Source organism: Drosophila kikkawai, unplaced genomic scaffold, assembly GCF_030179895.1.
Source record: "Drosophila kikkawai strain 14028-0561.14 unplaced genomic scaffold, DkikHiC1v2 scaffold_272, whole genome shotgun sequence".
Lineage (NCBI taxonomy): Eukaryota > Metazoa > Arthropoda > Insecta > Diptera > Drosophilidae > Drosophila > Drosophila kikkawai.
In genome coordinates, this window is record NW_027222616.1 from 63,009 (window position 1) to 76,253 (window position 13,245).

General features: G+C 37.0%; 1 long non-coding RNA gene across 1 annotated transcript; it reads left to right on the plus strand.

The window, feature by feature from the left end:
• The first annotated feature begins 282 nt into the window (after positions 1 to 282).
• LOC138929524 (uncharacterized) lies at positions 283 to 1,274 on the plus strand. Its single transcript, XR_011445795.1, has 2 exons — positions 283 to 490; positions 550 to 1,274. It is a non-coding gene; the product is annotated as an uncharacterized lncRNA (long non-coding RNA).
• Positions 1,275 to 13,245: the final 11,971 nt, after the last annotated feature.

A 13,245-nucleotide genomic window follows, 5' to 3' on the forward strand; every position in this document is an offset into this window, starting at 1 on the left:
GGTGTAGGGGTCAGAGGGTAAGGGCAGGGAAAACAAATAGGAAAATATAAATAAGTATAATCGTAAGTTTAAATGATAGAACCGACCCATCGAAACGCATATGCCGCGACTAGAGTGTAGGGTAGCGCCTTCCAGAACATGTCGTTTTTCTTCTACCTGCATTCGCAGCGCCAGCGAAATCGTACGATTTTTTGCTTATTTTTCCTTCCTCCAGTCCTTCGCTCGCGAGCATGGAGAGCGCGAGAGAGGATTTGGGAAAAGTCCCGTAGCTTTTGGCTCGTTTGCTATGCAAGGCACGCTGCGTGTAGAGAAATTTTGTGACGCTCGCTCACTTGAAATTGAAAACCAGAGCAAAGCACACGCATCGTAGATCATTTTTACTATAATAATTCCGGCACGTGGATTATACAGTTTCAATCGAATTAATAGTAAAGTGCCAGCAAGAGACCAGTGCCAAAACTTAATAAGTGTTGTGCACGAGTGAGAACGGGTAAATATTAACTACGGAACGGCAGAGTTTATAGTGTAGTTAACCCTTTTGTTGTGCAGGGCTAGTTTGGCGCTAGGCGACGGCTCTTACGTCCTTCGCTAAGCGTGGCGTATCGCCGGCGTGGCAGCCACACGCGGCAAAAGTTGGCGATCAGCGAACAAGGCGGCGCGGTGCAACCGAGCGGCCATAACCTTACTCTTTGGAAGCCCTACGGCGGCAGCGACGTCGACGTGCAGCCCAACGCTGTGCGACCGAGCGGCCATAACCTAAATTTTCGGAGGCCCTACGGCGGCAGAGACGTCGACGTGCGGCCAACGCAGCACGTGCGCGTAACCCTACTTTTTGGGAACCTCTGCTTTGCCACGTCGGCTGCCAAGGAGCTATAGCGATCCGAGTGCGACCGCACTAAACCGGGAGCGAGAAATCTCCAAGAGTCAGACCAGAGGCGGCCTGTGTCTGAGTTCTCGGAGTAATGTAACCGGCCTCGTGCAGCCCCAACTAAGGCGATTCGGCTGTATGGACAGCGGCTAAGCATTACCTTTTCGAGCATAAGCCAGTAGGAACAGTGGAGGTGCAGCGAAGGTAGCTGAGCGGAGACTAGGCAGGAGCAGGCGCAGCCGGATAGAGAGCTCGCTTGAGCGGCAGGTATGTGACCTGTCGAAGAAGTTGGAGGCGCGTCGCGGTGAGCAGCGCGCTCCCGCTGGATGATTCCAGTAACCCGAAGGACGTAAAGTTTTGAGATCGATTAAATTTAGAGTAATGCGTAACATTAGATAGAAAGTAACTGATATTGTTGTTGCTTTTCTGCCGTTTAGCGTAATATGTGAATGCGAACGCGGGCGTCCCATTTAAATATCGTTTCTGAACTTTCCAACTAACAGCCATCAGCACCTGCAACTTCGATGGGCCCAACGAACCAGCAGCGGAGGATCTGAGCGTAAGTCAGTATATCGAAAGTAAATTGGCACCAAGGCCGCATATTTGATTTATTCTGTATATATATATATATCGATCGTATGTATAACTTAAACGGGATCCTAAGCGAGCCGCACATTTACGCGTTTGTTTATATGAATTTCAATTAACGTAGAGATAAATATCTAGGGATTAGATAAATTAAGAAAATGATTAATAATTATAAGAGACAGAATTATGAATTATCCTGAAGTTTAACGAAATAATAATGGAGTAAAAACGTATATCAGAGTTTACCACGGCAGGGAGGGTAAAGACGTGGGGGCGGATGACACCACAGCCACCCACAACGCGAGTGTTCCTCTCTTATACCTACTCTTTAGGGTCCGTCCGTACGTCCGATTAATTCAACCGTTGACCAATCATTTAGTTTACAGAATGTGCACTTAAACTTTTATTACAGTAGTGAAAGGGTGTGACTTATAATCGGTGAGGAAGGCCCACGCCATATCCGACGAGCTTTGAACCGAGCATAGCAAGAAGTGCACAAATACCGATCCGATTGTACACTGGAAAACCCACAGTATCTAGTGAGCACCTGCCTCTTGGCTACTACAGGTTCTATAAATTTGACCAACAGCTCTTCAATGTCGACGTGAACTTGGGCCCAACTTTACGCACACATCATGGAGTGGATAATTAAAGGGTCGTGAGTACTAAATAAAACAACAACAAGAACAACAAATACCCATTATAAAAGTTCTATAAAATGCCGCTCTAGTGTCGTTTGAAATCTTACTCTTGATCTATAATAATTTGAATTTTCTTTAATGTGTAATGATATATAAATGCTTATTACTACTTCTTATTAAATATTAAATATTATGAATTAAACTATGGGTTAGGGAATAAATAGGAAAGAATAGAAGATAGATTAAGATTTGTTATTTGTAATTAAAATTAAATTTAGAATCAATGAAGATAAATTTGGAGAAATGGAATTACAAATGAAATAGAAATTTATTGAATATGAATGTTGAATAAATAATTATAATGGTTTGTCGAGTACTTGTGTCGGACATTTACTTTATTATGTGGTAGGGTTATTTGAACTCGGCTAAGGGACAATGAGGAATTTAAGCAACATTGTCATGGTAGGGAGGGTAAAGACTCATGGAATTATTAACACCTTAATTCCCAATACCTATCAGAATCCTTAGTTCAGCTTTAACGCGAGTCGGCGTGCATCCGTAGTATATTTATAGATTCAGTCTCCGATATTATTTCTCTAGTTCAGCTTGATTATGATTTATTGTTTTGAATAAGCCGCACTAATTAAATGTAGTAGCGTCGTACTATCCCTAGCTAAAAGAACCCCGACCTACGGCGAGCTAGACCCGAGCATAGCAAGAGTGCGCATCCCTAGCGAAGGAAGTACAAGGTCCTCTTTTATAGTAACTACCACCCTCTATAAAAAGGCCACATAATAAAAATATTTAAAACTACGTACACTACAAGTTTGAGGGGAGTGGATTTTGCATACCTGTCCGTAGAGCTTCGGCGTAGGAGATGCCCGTGGGGGCATTTAGCGGACCAAAAGAAGATCTGGCTGCTTTGGCAAAAAATACATCTGGAGTAGTTTTTGAATTAAAATACACATTTTGTGTATTTTGTTGGCGTGTAGCTGTCGCTCTTCGCATGCGACTCTTCAGCTCCTTGTAGACCTCACAGCCTCTGTAGTTAGCTGTATGGTTTCCTCCGCAGTTTCCACATTTTTTCGTGTTGGGGTCTTCTTTGTTCGCAGGGCAGTGTGCGGAGTTGTGGAAGTCTCCACAGACTACGCAGACTGACCGAAGGGTGCAGTATGTCCTTGTATGACCATACTCCTGGCAATTCGTGCATTGCACAGGACCGTTGCGTTTGTGAGGTTCTTCCACGGAGATTCTTCGATGCAGTAGGAACTGCAACTTGTAGATCGGGTGAACTTCATTCTTCTTGAGGGCTTTACTGTCTGGCTCAAGTTCGACTTTGAAAAGAGGTTGCGGCTTTTTGTTTTTGTTGATAATGTTGCTAACATTCTTGGCAAAGAAACCCTTGCCTTTCAGGGCTTCTAGTATCTCGGAGGGGGCGACATCTGGTTCAATTCCTTTCAGCACTACTTGCAGCCCCTTGCTGCTTTTTAGTTGGTAGGTGTAAAAGCTCTTTTTTGCTTCCTGCAGGTAATTAGACACAGCTCGAAAGTGTTCTTCTGTTTTGGTTTGAACTTTGGTTTCGCAGATGTTCCCTTTAATAATCGGAACAACATGAAAGTTTCCGTCCCCGACCACCGCAACAATTTTGTTGACCAGGGCGTTTGAACTTTTCTCCCTTATATATATAGGTGGGGGCTTTGGCTGTTTTTGAGTCTCCTGCTCCAGCTCTGCTTCATTATTCTCACCAGCTGCTAGCGGAGAAAATTTGTTGGTGTTGTTTGGGTCGTAGCTTTTGGTGACACGGTTGATCTTAGGCTTGATACCAACCGTGTTATGGGGGCTAAGCTTACGCTTAATTTGGATGTAGCGATCCATGCCAGTCTGTATGGCCGGAACCGCTTGTTGCTTATCGGAGCTCACGGTTTTTGTTACCATTGTATTTTGCGCTGCGGCCGTTGGCACCGATTTCGCAATATTGGTCGTTGGTTTAGTTGTTGCTGTTGCTTTTGATGCGTTTGCAGAAATTGCAGCTCTGCTTGTTGTTGGTGCGTCTTCCATCGAAGCCGCTGGTGGTGGGGTTTGGCATTGGGAGCTCCAAGATGTAGGAGCTGGAATAAGTAGGGCGGGAGAGCAAGAGCGCGCTCTCGTGCCGTCGGCGGTCAGTAGAGCCGGGTTGGGCTTGGTAGACGTTTTTTCTGCTTCGATATCGCGAGTTGAGAAATAAGAGAAAACACCGTTTCTTTGGTTTACAGAGGTTCTACGCTCATTCTTTTGATCGCCGCTCATTATTTTGAGCTTGTTACGCGTGGCACAATATAAATGAACTTTGCAGCTCAAAAACACGTCTCACGCACTAGTGTCCGTATGTCATACGCACTGTAGGGCTTGGCCTAGCTGACAGTACGTAGTTTAGAGTTCCGAATTTACTTTTTCACCATGAAAAAACACTTCGAGAATAAACCCCGCGTAGCGGTCGTCCGTAAGCACGTCTGCACTCGATGAAGGTCGAATGCGAAATGAACAAATTTACAATTGAGTATGCATAAAAACTAATATAAATACAAACTCTGAAGTGGATACAAGCATTATTAGGTGAGTTGTGAACTTTTTGTTTACAAATTTACAATTGAGTATGCAAATGTATTAGCCTTGTAAAAACTAATATAAATACAAATTCTGAAGTGGATACAGGCATTATTAGCTGCGCTGTGAACTTTTTGTTTACAAATTTACAATTGAGTATGCCGTGTAAAAACTAATATAAATACAAATTCGGAAGTCGATACAGGCATTATTAGCTGAGCTGTGAACTTTTTGTTTACAAATTTACAATTGAGTATGCAAATGTATTAGCCGTGTAAAAACGAATATAAATACAAATTCTGCCGTGGATACATGCATTATTAGCGGAGTTGTGAACTTTTTGTTTACAAATTTACAATTGAGTATGCAAATGTATTAGCCATGTAAAAACTAATATAAATACAAATTCTGAAGTGGATACAGGCATTATTAGCTGAGTTGTGAACTTTTTGTTTACAAATTTACAATTGAGTATGCAAATGTATTAGCCTTGTAAAAACTAATATAAATACAAATTCTGCCGTGGATACATTCATTATTAGCGGAGTTGTGAACTTTTTGTTTACAAATTTACAATTGAGTATGCAAATGTATTAGCCATGTAAAAACTAATATAAATACTAAATTCTGAAGTGGATACAGGCATTATTAGGTGAGTTGTGAACTTTTTGTTTACAAATTTACAATTGAGTATGCAAATGTATTAGCCTTGTAAAAACTAATATAAATACAAATTCTGAAGTGGATACAGGCATTATTAGCTGCGCTGTGAACTTTTTGTTTACAAATTTACAATTGAGTATGCCGTGTAAAAACTAATATAAATACAAATTCGGAAGTCGATACAGGCATTATTAGCTGAGCTGTGAACTTTTTGTTTACAAATTTACAATTGAGTATGCAAATGTATTAGCCGTGTAAAAACGAATATAAATACAAATTCTGCCGTGGATACATGCATTATTAGCGGAGTTGTGAACTTTTTGCTTACAAATTTACAATTGAGTATGCAAATGTATTAGCCATGTAAAAACTAATATAAATATAAATTCTGAAGTGGATACAGGCATTATTAGCTGAGTTGTGAACTTTTTGTTTACAAATTTACAATTGAGTATGCAAATGTATTAGCCTTGTAAAAACTAATATAAATACAAATTCTGCCGTGGATACATTCATTATTAGCGGAGTTGTGAACTTTTTGTTTACAAATTTACAATTGAGTATGCAAATGTATTAGCCATGTAAAAACTAATATAAATACTAAATTCTGAAGTGGATACAGGCATTATTAGCTGAGTTGTGAACTTTTTGTTCACAATTGAGTATGCAAATGTATTAGCCTTCTAAAAACTAATATAAGTACAAATTCAGCCGTGGATACATGCATTATTAGCGGAGTTGTGAACTTTTTGTTTACAAATTTACAATTGAGTATGCAAATGTATTAGCCATGTAAAAACTAATATAAATACTAAATTCTGAAGTGGATACAGGCATTATTAGCTGAGTTGTGAACTTTTTGTTTACAAATTTACAATTTAGTATGCAAATGTAATAGACGTGTAAAAACTATTATAAATACAAATTCTAAAGTGGATACATGCATTATTAGCTGAGTTGTGAACTTTTTGTTTTCAAATTTACAATTGAGTATGCAAATGTATTAGCCATGTAAAAACTAATATAAATACAAATTCTGAAGTGGATACAGGCATTATTAGCTGAGTTGTGAACTTTTTGTTCACAATTGAGTATGCAAATGTATTAGCCTTGTAAAAACTAATATAAATACAAATTCTGAAGTGGATACAGGCATTATTAGCTGAGCTGTGAACTTTTTGTTTACAAATTTACAATTGAGTATGCAAATGTATTAGCCATGTAAAAACTAATATAAATACAAATTCTGAAGTGGATACAGGCATTATTAGCTGAGTTGTGAACTTTTTGTTTACAAATTTACAATTGAGTATGCAAATGTATTAGCCTTGTAAAAACTAATATAAATACAAATTCTGCCGTGGATACATACATTATTAGCGGAGTTGTGAACTTTTTGTTTACAAATTTACAATTGAGTATGCAAATGTATTAGCCATGTAAAAACTAATATAAATACAAATTCTGATGTGGATACAGGCATTATTAGCTGAGTTGTGAACTTTTTGTTTACAAATTTACAATTGAGTATGCAAATGTATTAGCCTTGTAAAAACTAATATAAATACAAATTCTGAAGTGGATACAGGCATTATTAGCTGAGTTGTGAACTTTTTGTTTACAAATTTACAATAGAGTATGCAAATGTATTAGCCTTGTAAAAACTAATATAAATACAAATTCTGCCGTGGATACATGCATTATTAGCGGAGTTGTGAACTTTTTGTTTACAAATTTACAATTGAGTATGCAAATGTATTAGCCATGTAAAAACTAATATAAATACAAATTCTGAAGTGGATACAGGCATTATTAGCTGAGTTGTGAACTTTTTGTTTACAAATTTACAATTGAGTATGCAAATGTATTAGCCATGTAAAAACTAATATAAGTACAAATTCTACCATGGATACATGCATTATTAGCTGAGTTGTGAACTTTTTGTTTACAAATTTACAATTGAGTATGCAAATGTATTAGCCATGTAAAAACTAATATAAATACTAAATTCTGAAGTGGATACAGGCATTATTAGCTGAGTTGTGAACTTTTTGTTTACAAATTTACAATTGAGTATGCAAATGTATTAGGCTTGTAAAAACTAATATAAATACAAATTCTGAAGTGGATACAGGCATTATTAGCTGAGTTGTGAACTTTTTGTTTACAAATTTACAATTGAGTATGCAAATGTATTAGCCTTGTAAAAACTAATATAAATACAAATTCTGAAGTGGATACAGGCATTATTAGCGGAGTTGTGAACTTTTTGTTTACAAATTTACAATTGAGTATGCCGTGTAAAAACTAATATAAATACAAATTCGGAAGTCGATACAGGCATTATTAGCTGAGCTGTGAACTTTTTGTTTACAAATTTACAATTGAGTATGCAAATGTATTAGCCTTGTAAAAACTAATATAAATACAAATTCTGAAGTGGATACAGGCATTATTAGCGGAGTTGTGAACTTTTTGTTTACAAATTTACAATTGAGTATGCAAATGTATTAGCCATGTAAAAACTAATATAAATACAAATTCTGAAGTGGATACAGGCATTATTAGCTGAGTTGTGAACTTTTTGTTTACAAATTTACAATTGAGTATGCAAATGTATTAGCCTTGTAAAAACTAATATAAATACAAATTCTGCCGTGGATACATTCATTATTAGCGGAGTTGTGAACTTTTTGTTTACAAATTTACAATTGAGTATGCAAATGTATTAGCCATGTAAAAACTAATATAAATACTAAATTCTGAAGTGGATACAGGCATTATTAGCTGAGTTGTGAACTTTTTGTTTACAAATTTACAATTGAGTATGCAAATGTATTAGCCTTATAAAAACTAATATAAGTACAAATTCTGCCGTGGATACATGCATTATTACCTGAGTTGTGAACTTTTTGTTTACAAATTTCATTATTAGCTGAGATATGAACTTTTTGTTTACAAATTTACAATTGAGTATGCAAATGTATTAGCCATGTAAAAACTAATATAAATACAAATTCTGCCGTGGATACATTCATTATTAGCGGAGTTGTGAACTTTTTGTTTACAAATTTACAATTGAGTATGCAAATGTATTAGCCTTGTAAAAACTAATATAAATACAAATTCTGAAGTGGATACAGGCATTATTAGCTGAGTTGTGAACTTTTTGTTTACAAATTTACAATTGAGTATGCAAATGTATTAGCCTTGTAAAAACTAATATAAATACAAATTCTGCCGTGGATACATGCATTATTAGCGGAGTTGTGAACTTTTTGTTTACAAATTTACAATTGAGTATGCAAATGTATTAGCCATGTAAAAACTAATATAAATACAAATTCTGCCGTGGATACAGGCATTATTAGCTGAGTTGTGAACTTTTTGTTTACAAATTTACAATTGAGTATGCAAATGTATTAGCCTTGTAAAAACTAATATAAATACCAATTCTGAAGTGGATACAGGCATTATTAGCTGAGTTGTGAACTTTTTGTTTACAAATTTACAATTGAGTATGCAAATGTATTAGCCTTGTAAAAACTAATATAAATACAAATTCTGCCGTGGATACATTCATTATTAGCGGAGTTGTGAACTTTTTGTTTACAAATTTACAATTGAGTATGCAAATGTATTAGCCTTGTAAAAACTAATATAAATACAAATTCTGAAGTGGATACAGGCATTATTAGCTGAGTTGTGAACTTTTTGTTTACAAATTTACAATTGAGTATGCAAATGTATTAGCCTTGTAAAAACTAATATAAGTACAAATTCTACCATGGATACATGCATTATTAGCTGAGTTGTGAACTTTTTGTTTACAAATTTACAATTGAGTATGCAAATGTATTAGCCATGTAAAAACTAATATAAATACTAAATTCTGAAGTGGATACAGGCATTATTAGCTGAGTTGTGAACTTTTTGTTTACAAATTTACAATTGAGTATGCAAATGTATTAGCCTTATTGTTCAGGTCAGGAGCTTATGTTCCCGCCCCCCGCGACTCCGAAGCGCTCCCGCTTCTTCAAAGCTCCTCAGCTCGCTCTCTCGCTCCCGCTCTTCTAGCGGATGCTTCGGCTCTGGCCGATCGTCGCATCGCTGAGCGGCCGCTCCCGCTCTCCTAGTTGTTTGATCTCCCACTCCAGCTTGTACATTTTAATTCCTAATTAGAACTCCAATAAAGCGGATCGTTAACATTGAAAATAACCACGCCCCCCCGGCCTACTACTTTCTTGCGGTATTCTTTTTGGTGGTGATTTTTCCTTTCGCGATTTCGGTGATTTCTACGGTGGTTTTCGTTGACTGCGGCGCGGGAGTTGTTACAAAATAGCTGTGTGCCTATCTGGAGATATTTGGAAATTGAATTTCCCCCCCTCGAGCCGACATTTTGGTCCTACAGAGCCGGATTTGTGGATTTTCTTGGATTTTCGGATTTTCTTGGATTTTGGATTTTTGGATTCCGGATTTTTTGGTTCCTTCCACACCAGCAGTTCTCGGCGTTTCATATTTTTCCAAGATAAGTACGAATTATTCCGTCGCCCCCTCACTGCCGGTCTTCAGCAGTAGTCCGAATTAATTAATTTCGGTCACTCTGCTGCAAGATTAATTCTCGTCGACTCCAAGAGCGAGTTTTCCTGACAACGGCAGTTGAGGAATTTTCCATTTCGTTTTTCCATTTCCTACATTTTGCAATTTTCAATCCGTCTCCGTTTTGATCGTCGCCATATTCTTTTTCGTCCGCTTTCCTCTACATATTGGCATTTATCCGTACATCAATGTACAAAACGGTTCCGACACAAAATTAAAAATTCATACATACATATGTCCATACATCTGTCTACATAAAGACATTGATTTTATTTCACACAATATAAAAATAAAAAATTATTAAGATTCCGATAATAAAAAATTACAAATAATAAAGAATACAGTCCGCTGCTAACATCCACATCCATATATACACATATATTATTATATTATTCCATATTATATTTTCTCCAGGTCAAATATATATTATTCCATATTATATTTTTCTACATTCCACATACATTACATACAACATTTAAAAAAAAAATATAAAACAAGAAAATCAAAATATATAATAAAACTAGCAGACCCGACCCGCTTTGCTGGGCCCGTACTAATTATAGTTGACCCGGCAAACACTGTTTTGTCATGCATATTATTTGTAGGAAACAATACGGAAACACTGAGCATATTACAGAGTTGTCAGTAAATAAAATATTAAACCTTCAACAGTAATCTTAATATATAAAAATCTCCTGTCACTATGTTTGTTCGCTATAGACTCCTAAACCGCTTCCTCTGCTTGTTCAATAAAATGATACTGGCATCGGGTCGTTACGCGCTCTTCACAATTGCCCATAAAATAAATTTGAAGAAATTTCGGATTATCATCAGGCATCAATAATCCAATTTTGTGGTACATCTGGCCTTGTATTTTGAATGTAGTTTCAAAATTACGTCCATCGGATGCAAGATCACAAATTTTAGTGGCCCCAAATGACGTCATTTGGAAGCAACTATTAAATTTGCGTATTTTACGCAAAAATAATTTTGAGTCATTTGAATTTCCAGCAAGAAGGGATAATAAAGGTTCTGGCGGAGCAAGTAGAGGTTGCAAAACGACTTTTCCTGCTGCGCAGCACATACCGGCAGTTTCATTCCGAAATTTAAATGCCTGACAATATTGACATACTTTGTCCATTCCACCGATAGCAATTTTTGAAGGCGCAAAGTAGTTAATATCTGGTGCATATTCAAAAGCAAGACGAACGAATGATGTACGAACTAATGAGCGACTGTTCCGCTGCCTTTGTCGTACTTGTGCTCGTACTATACATATCTATGTTTCTATCTCGAGCCGCCCTGATTCTCGTAATATTCTGCTGCAGACGTTCGCTACGCTGTTCCTGGGACTCTTGTGCACGACCTTCTGCTGTCCTAATTCTTTGAGCTCTATTTCTTGTATTGACTTGTTCTGGCAACTGATGAGCTCTTTCGAAATGTCTGCGTCGTGCCACTCTGCTGCTTACGTTGTTGAGATTCGATCTTTTCGGTGGCATTTTGCTGAAAATATTATCTTACCTTCTTAATGTATTTCAAATGATAATTTGGAGACTCACCACTTATAAACACAAAACAATAATTATGAATGACAAATGACAATAAAAGAAAAGACATTCTGACGAAATGCGATTTATTGAAATAATATATTACAAAATATGTAATACGTGAAGAACCGCTCAACCAATTTGGTGCAAACTCATCAACAAAATAGCCCGAGCAAAGCATAAAGATTTGGTTAAATAAGCACACTAAATTCCATAAGAATCGGTAAAGCCGTTTCGGAGGAGTGCATAAAAAAAGAAGATTCCTCCTTGTTCTGCCGAAACTGCCATGATGTAAAAGATCTTAGCTATCCTATCTCTCAAGTTGAACCAAACTGCATAAGCACACTAAATTTCATGAGAATCGGTAAAAACGTTTCGGAGGAGTGCATAAAAAAATAAGATTCCTCCTTGTCCTGCCGAAACTGCCATGATGTAAAAGATCTTAGCTATCCTATCTCTCAAGTTGAACCAAACTGCATAAGCACACTAAATTTCATGAGAATCGGTAAAACCGTTTCGGAGGAGTGCATAAAAAAATAAGATTCCTCCTTGTCCTGCCGAAACTGCCATGATGTAAAAAATCTTAGCTATCCTATCTATCAAGTTGAACCAAACTGCATAAGCACACTAAATTTCATGAGAATCGGTAAAGCCGTTTCGAAGGAGTGCATAAAAAAGAAGATTCCTCCTTGTCCTGCCGAAACTGCCATGATTAGCTATCCTAACTCTCAAGTTGAACCAAACTGCATAAGCGCACTAAATTTCATGAGAATTGGTAAAGCCGTTTCGGAGGAGTGCATAAAATAATAAGATTCCTCCTTGTCCTGCCGAAACTGCCATGATGTAAAAAATCTTAGCTATCCTATCTATCAAGTTGAACCAAACTGCATAAGCACACTAAATTTCATGAGAATCGGTAAAGCCGTTTCGAAGGAGTGCATAAAAAAGAAGATTCCTCCTTGTCCTGCCGAAACTTCCATGATTAGCTATCCTAACTCTCAAGTTGAACCAAACTGCATAAGCACACTAAATTTCATGAGAATCGGTAAAGCCGTTTCGGAGGAGTGCATAAAAAAATAAGATTCCTCCTTGTCCTGCCGAAACTGCCATGATGTTAAAGATCTTAGCTATCCTATCTCTCAAGTTGAACCAAACTGCATAAGCACACTAAATTTCATGAGAATCGGTAAAGCCGTTTCGGAGGAGTGCATAAAAAAGAAGATTCCTCCTTGTCCTGCCGAAACTGCCATTCTGACTGAAAAGCGACAGACAGGATGGATTGACATATTAGTTGGTTGTCAAATCTAATGTCAAATATTATGATTGCGTTCAGAAATTTAACTTAAGATTTATAATTTAACGTTTGTGACAAAACTTAAGATATATCTTTCGATTTCTATATAGTCTTATTAAAAACAAAAGACAGATTAACAACTGAAGTTAGCTAAAATTAATTTTCTCGAAGCTATATGAAGCTGTGAGACTATGCAATTTTGTCGCGTTCGCGATTCACTTTCACTTTTGTTGAGTTTCGGAACGCGATATTAGATCCTCCAACGCGCATGCGAATTTGAACTTTATACAGCGGTAATAAATTACAAATTGACTCTCCATTTTATTTAGAAAACGTTTGTATGGGAAATAGAAAAATACTGTTTTGAGGATTTTCCCGGCAATTATTCGAATTTTTCTCACCTTTTAAACCTTCCCTAGACCTCCACGAATAATTCAAGACCAAGATAAGATAAATCCGTTC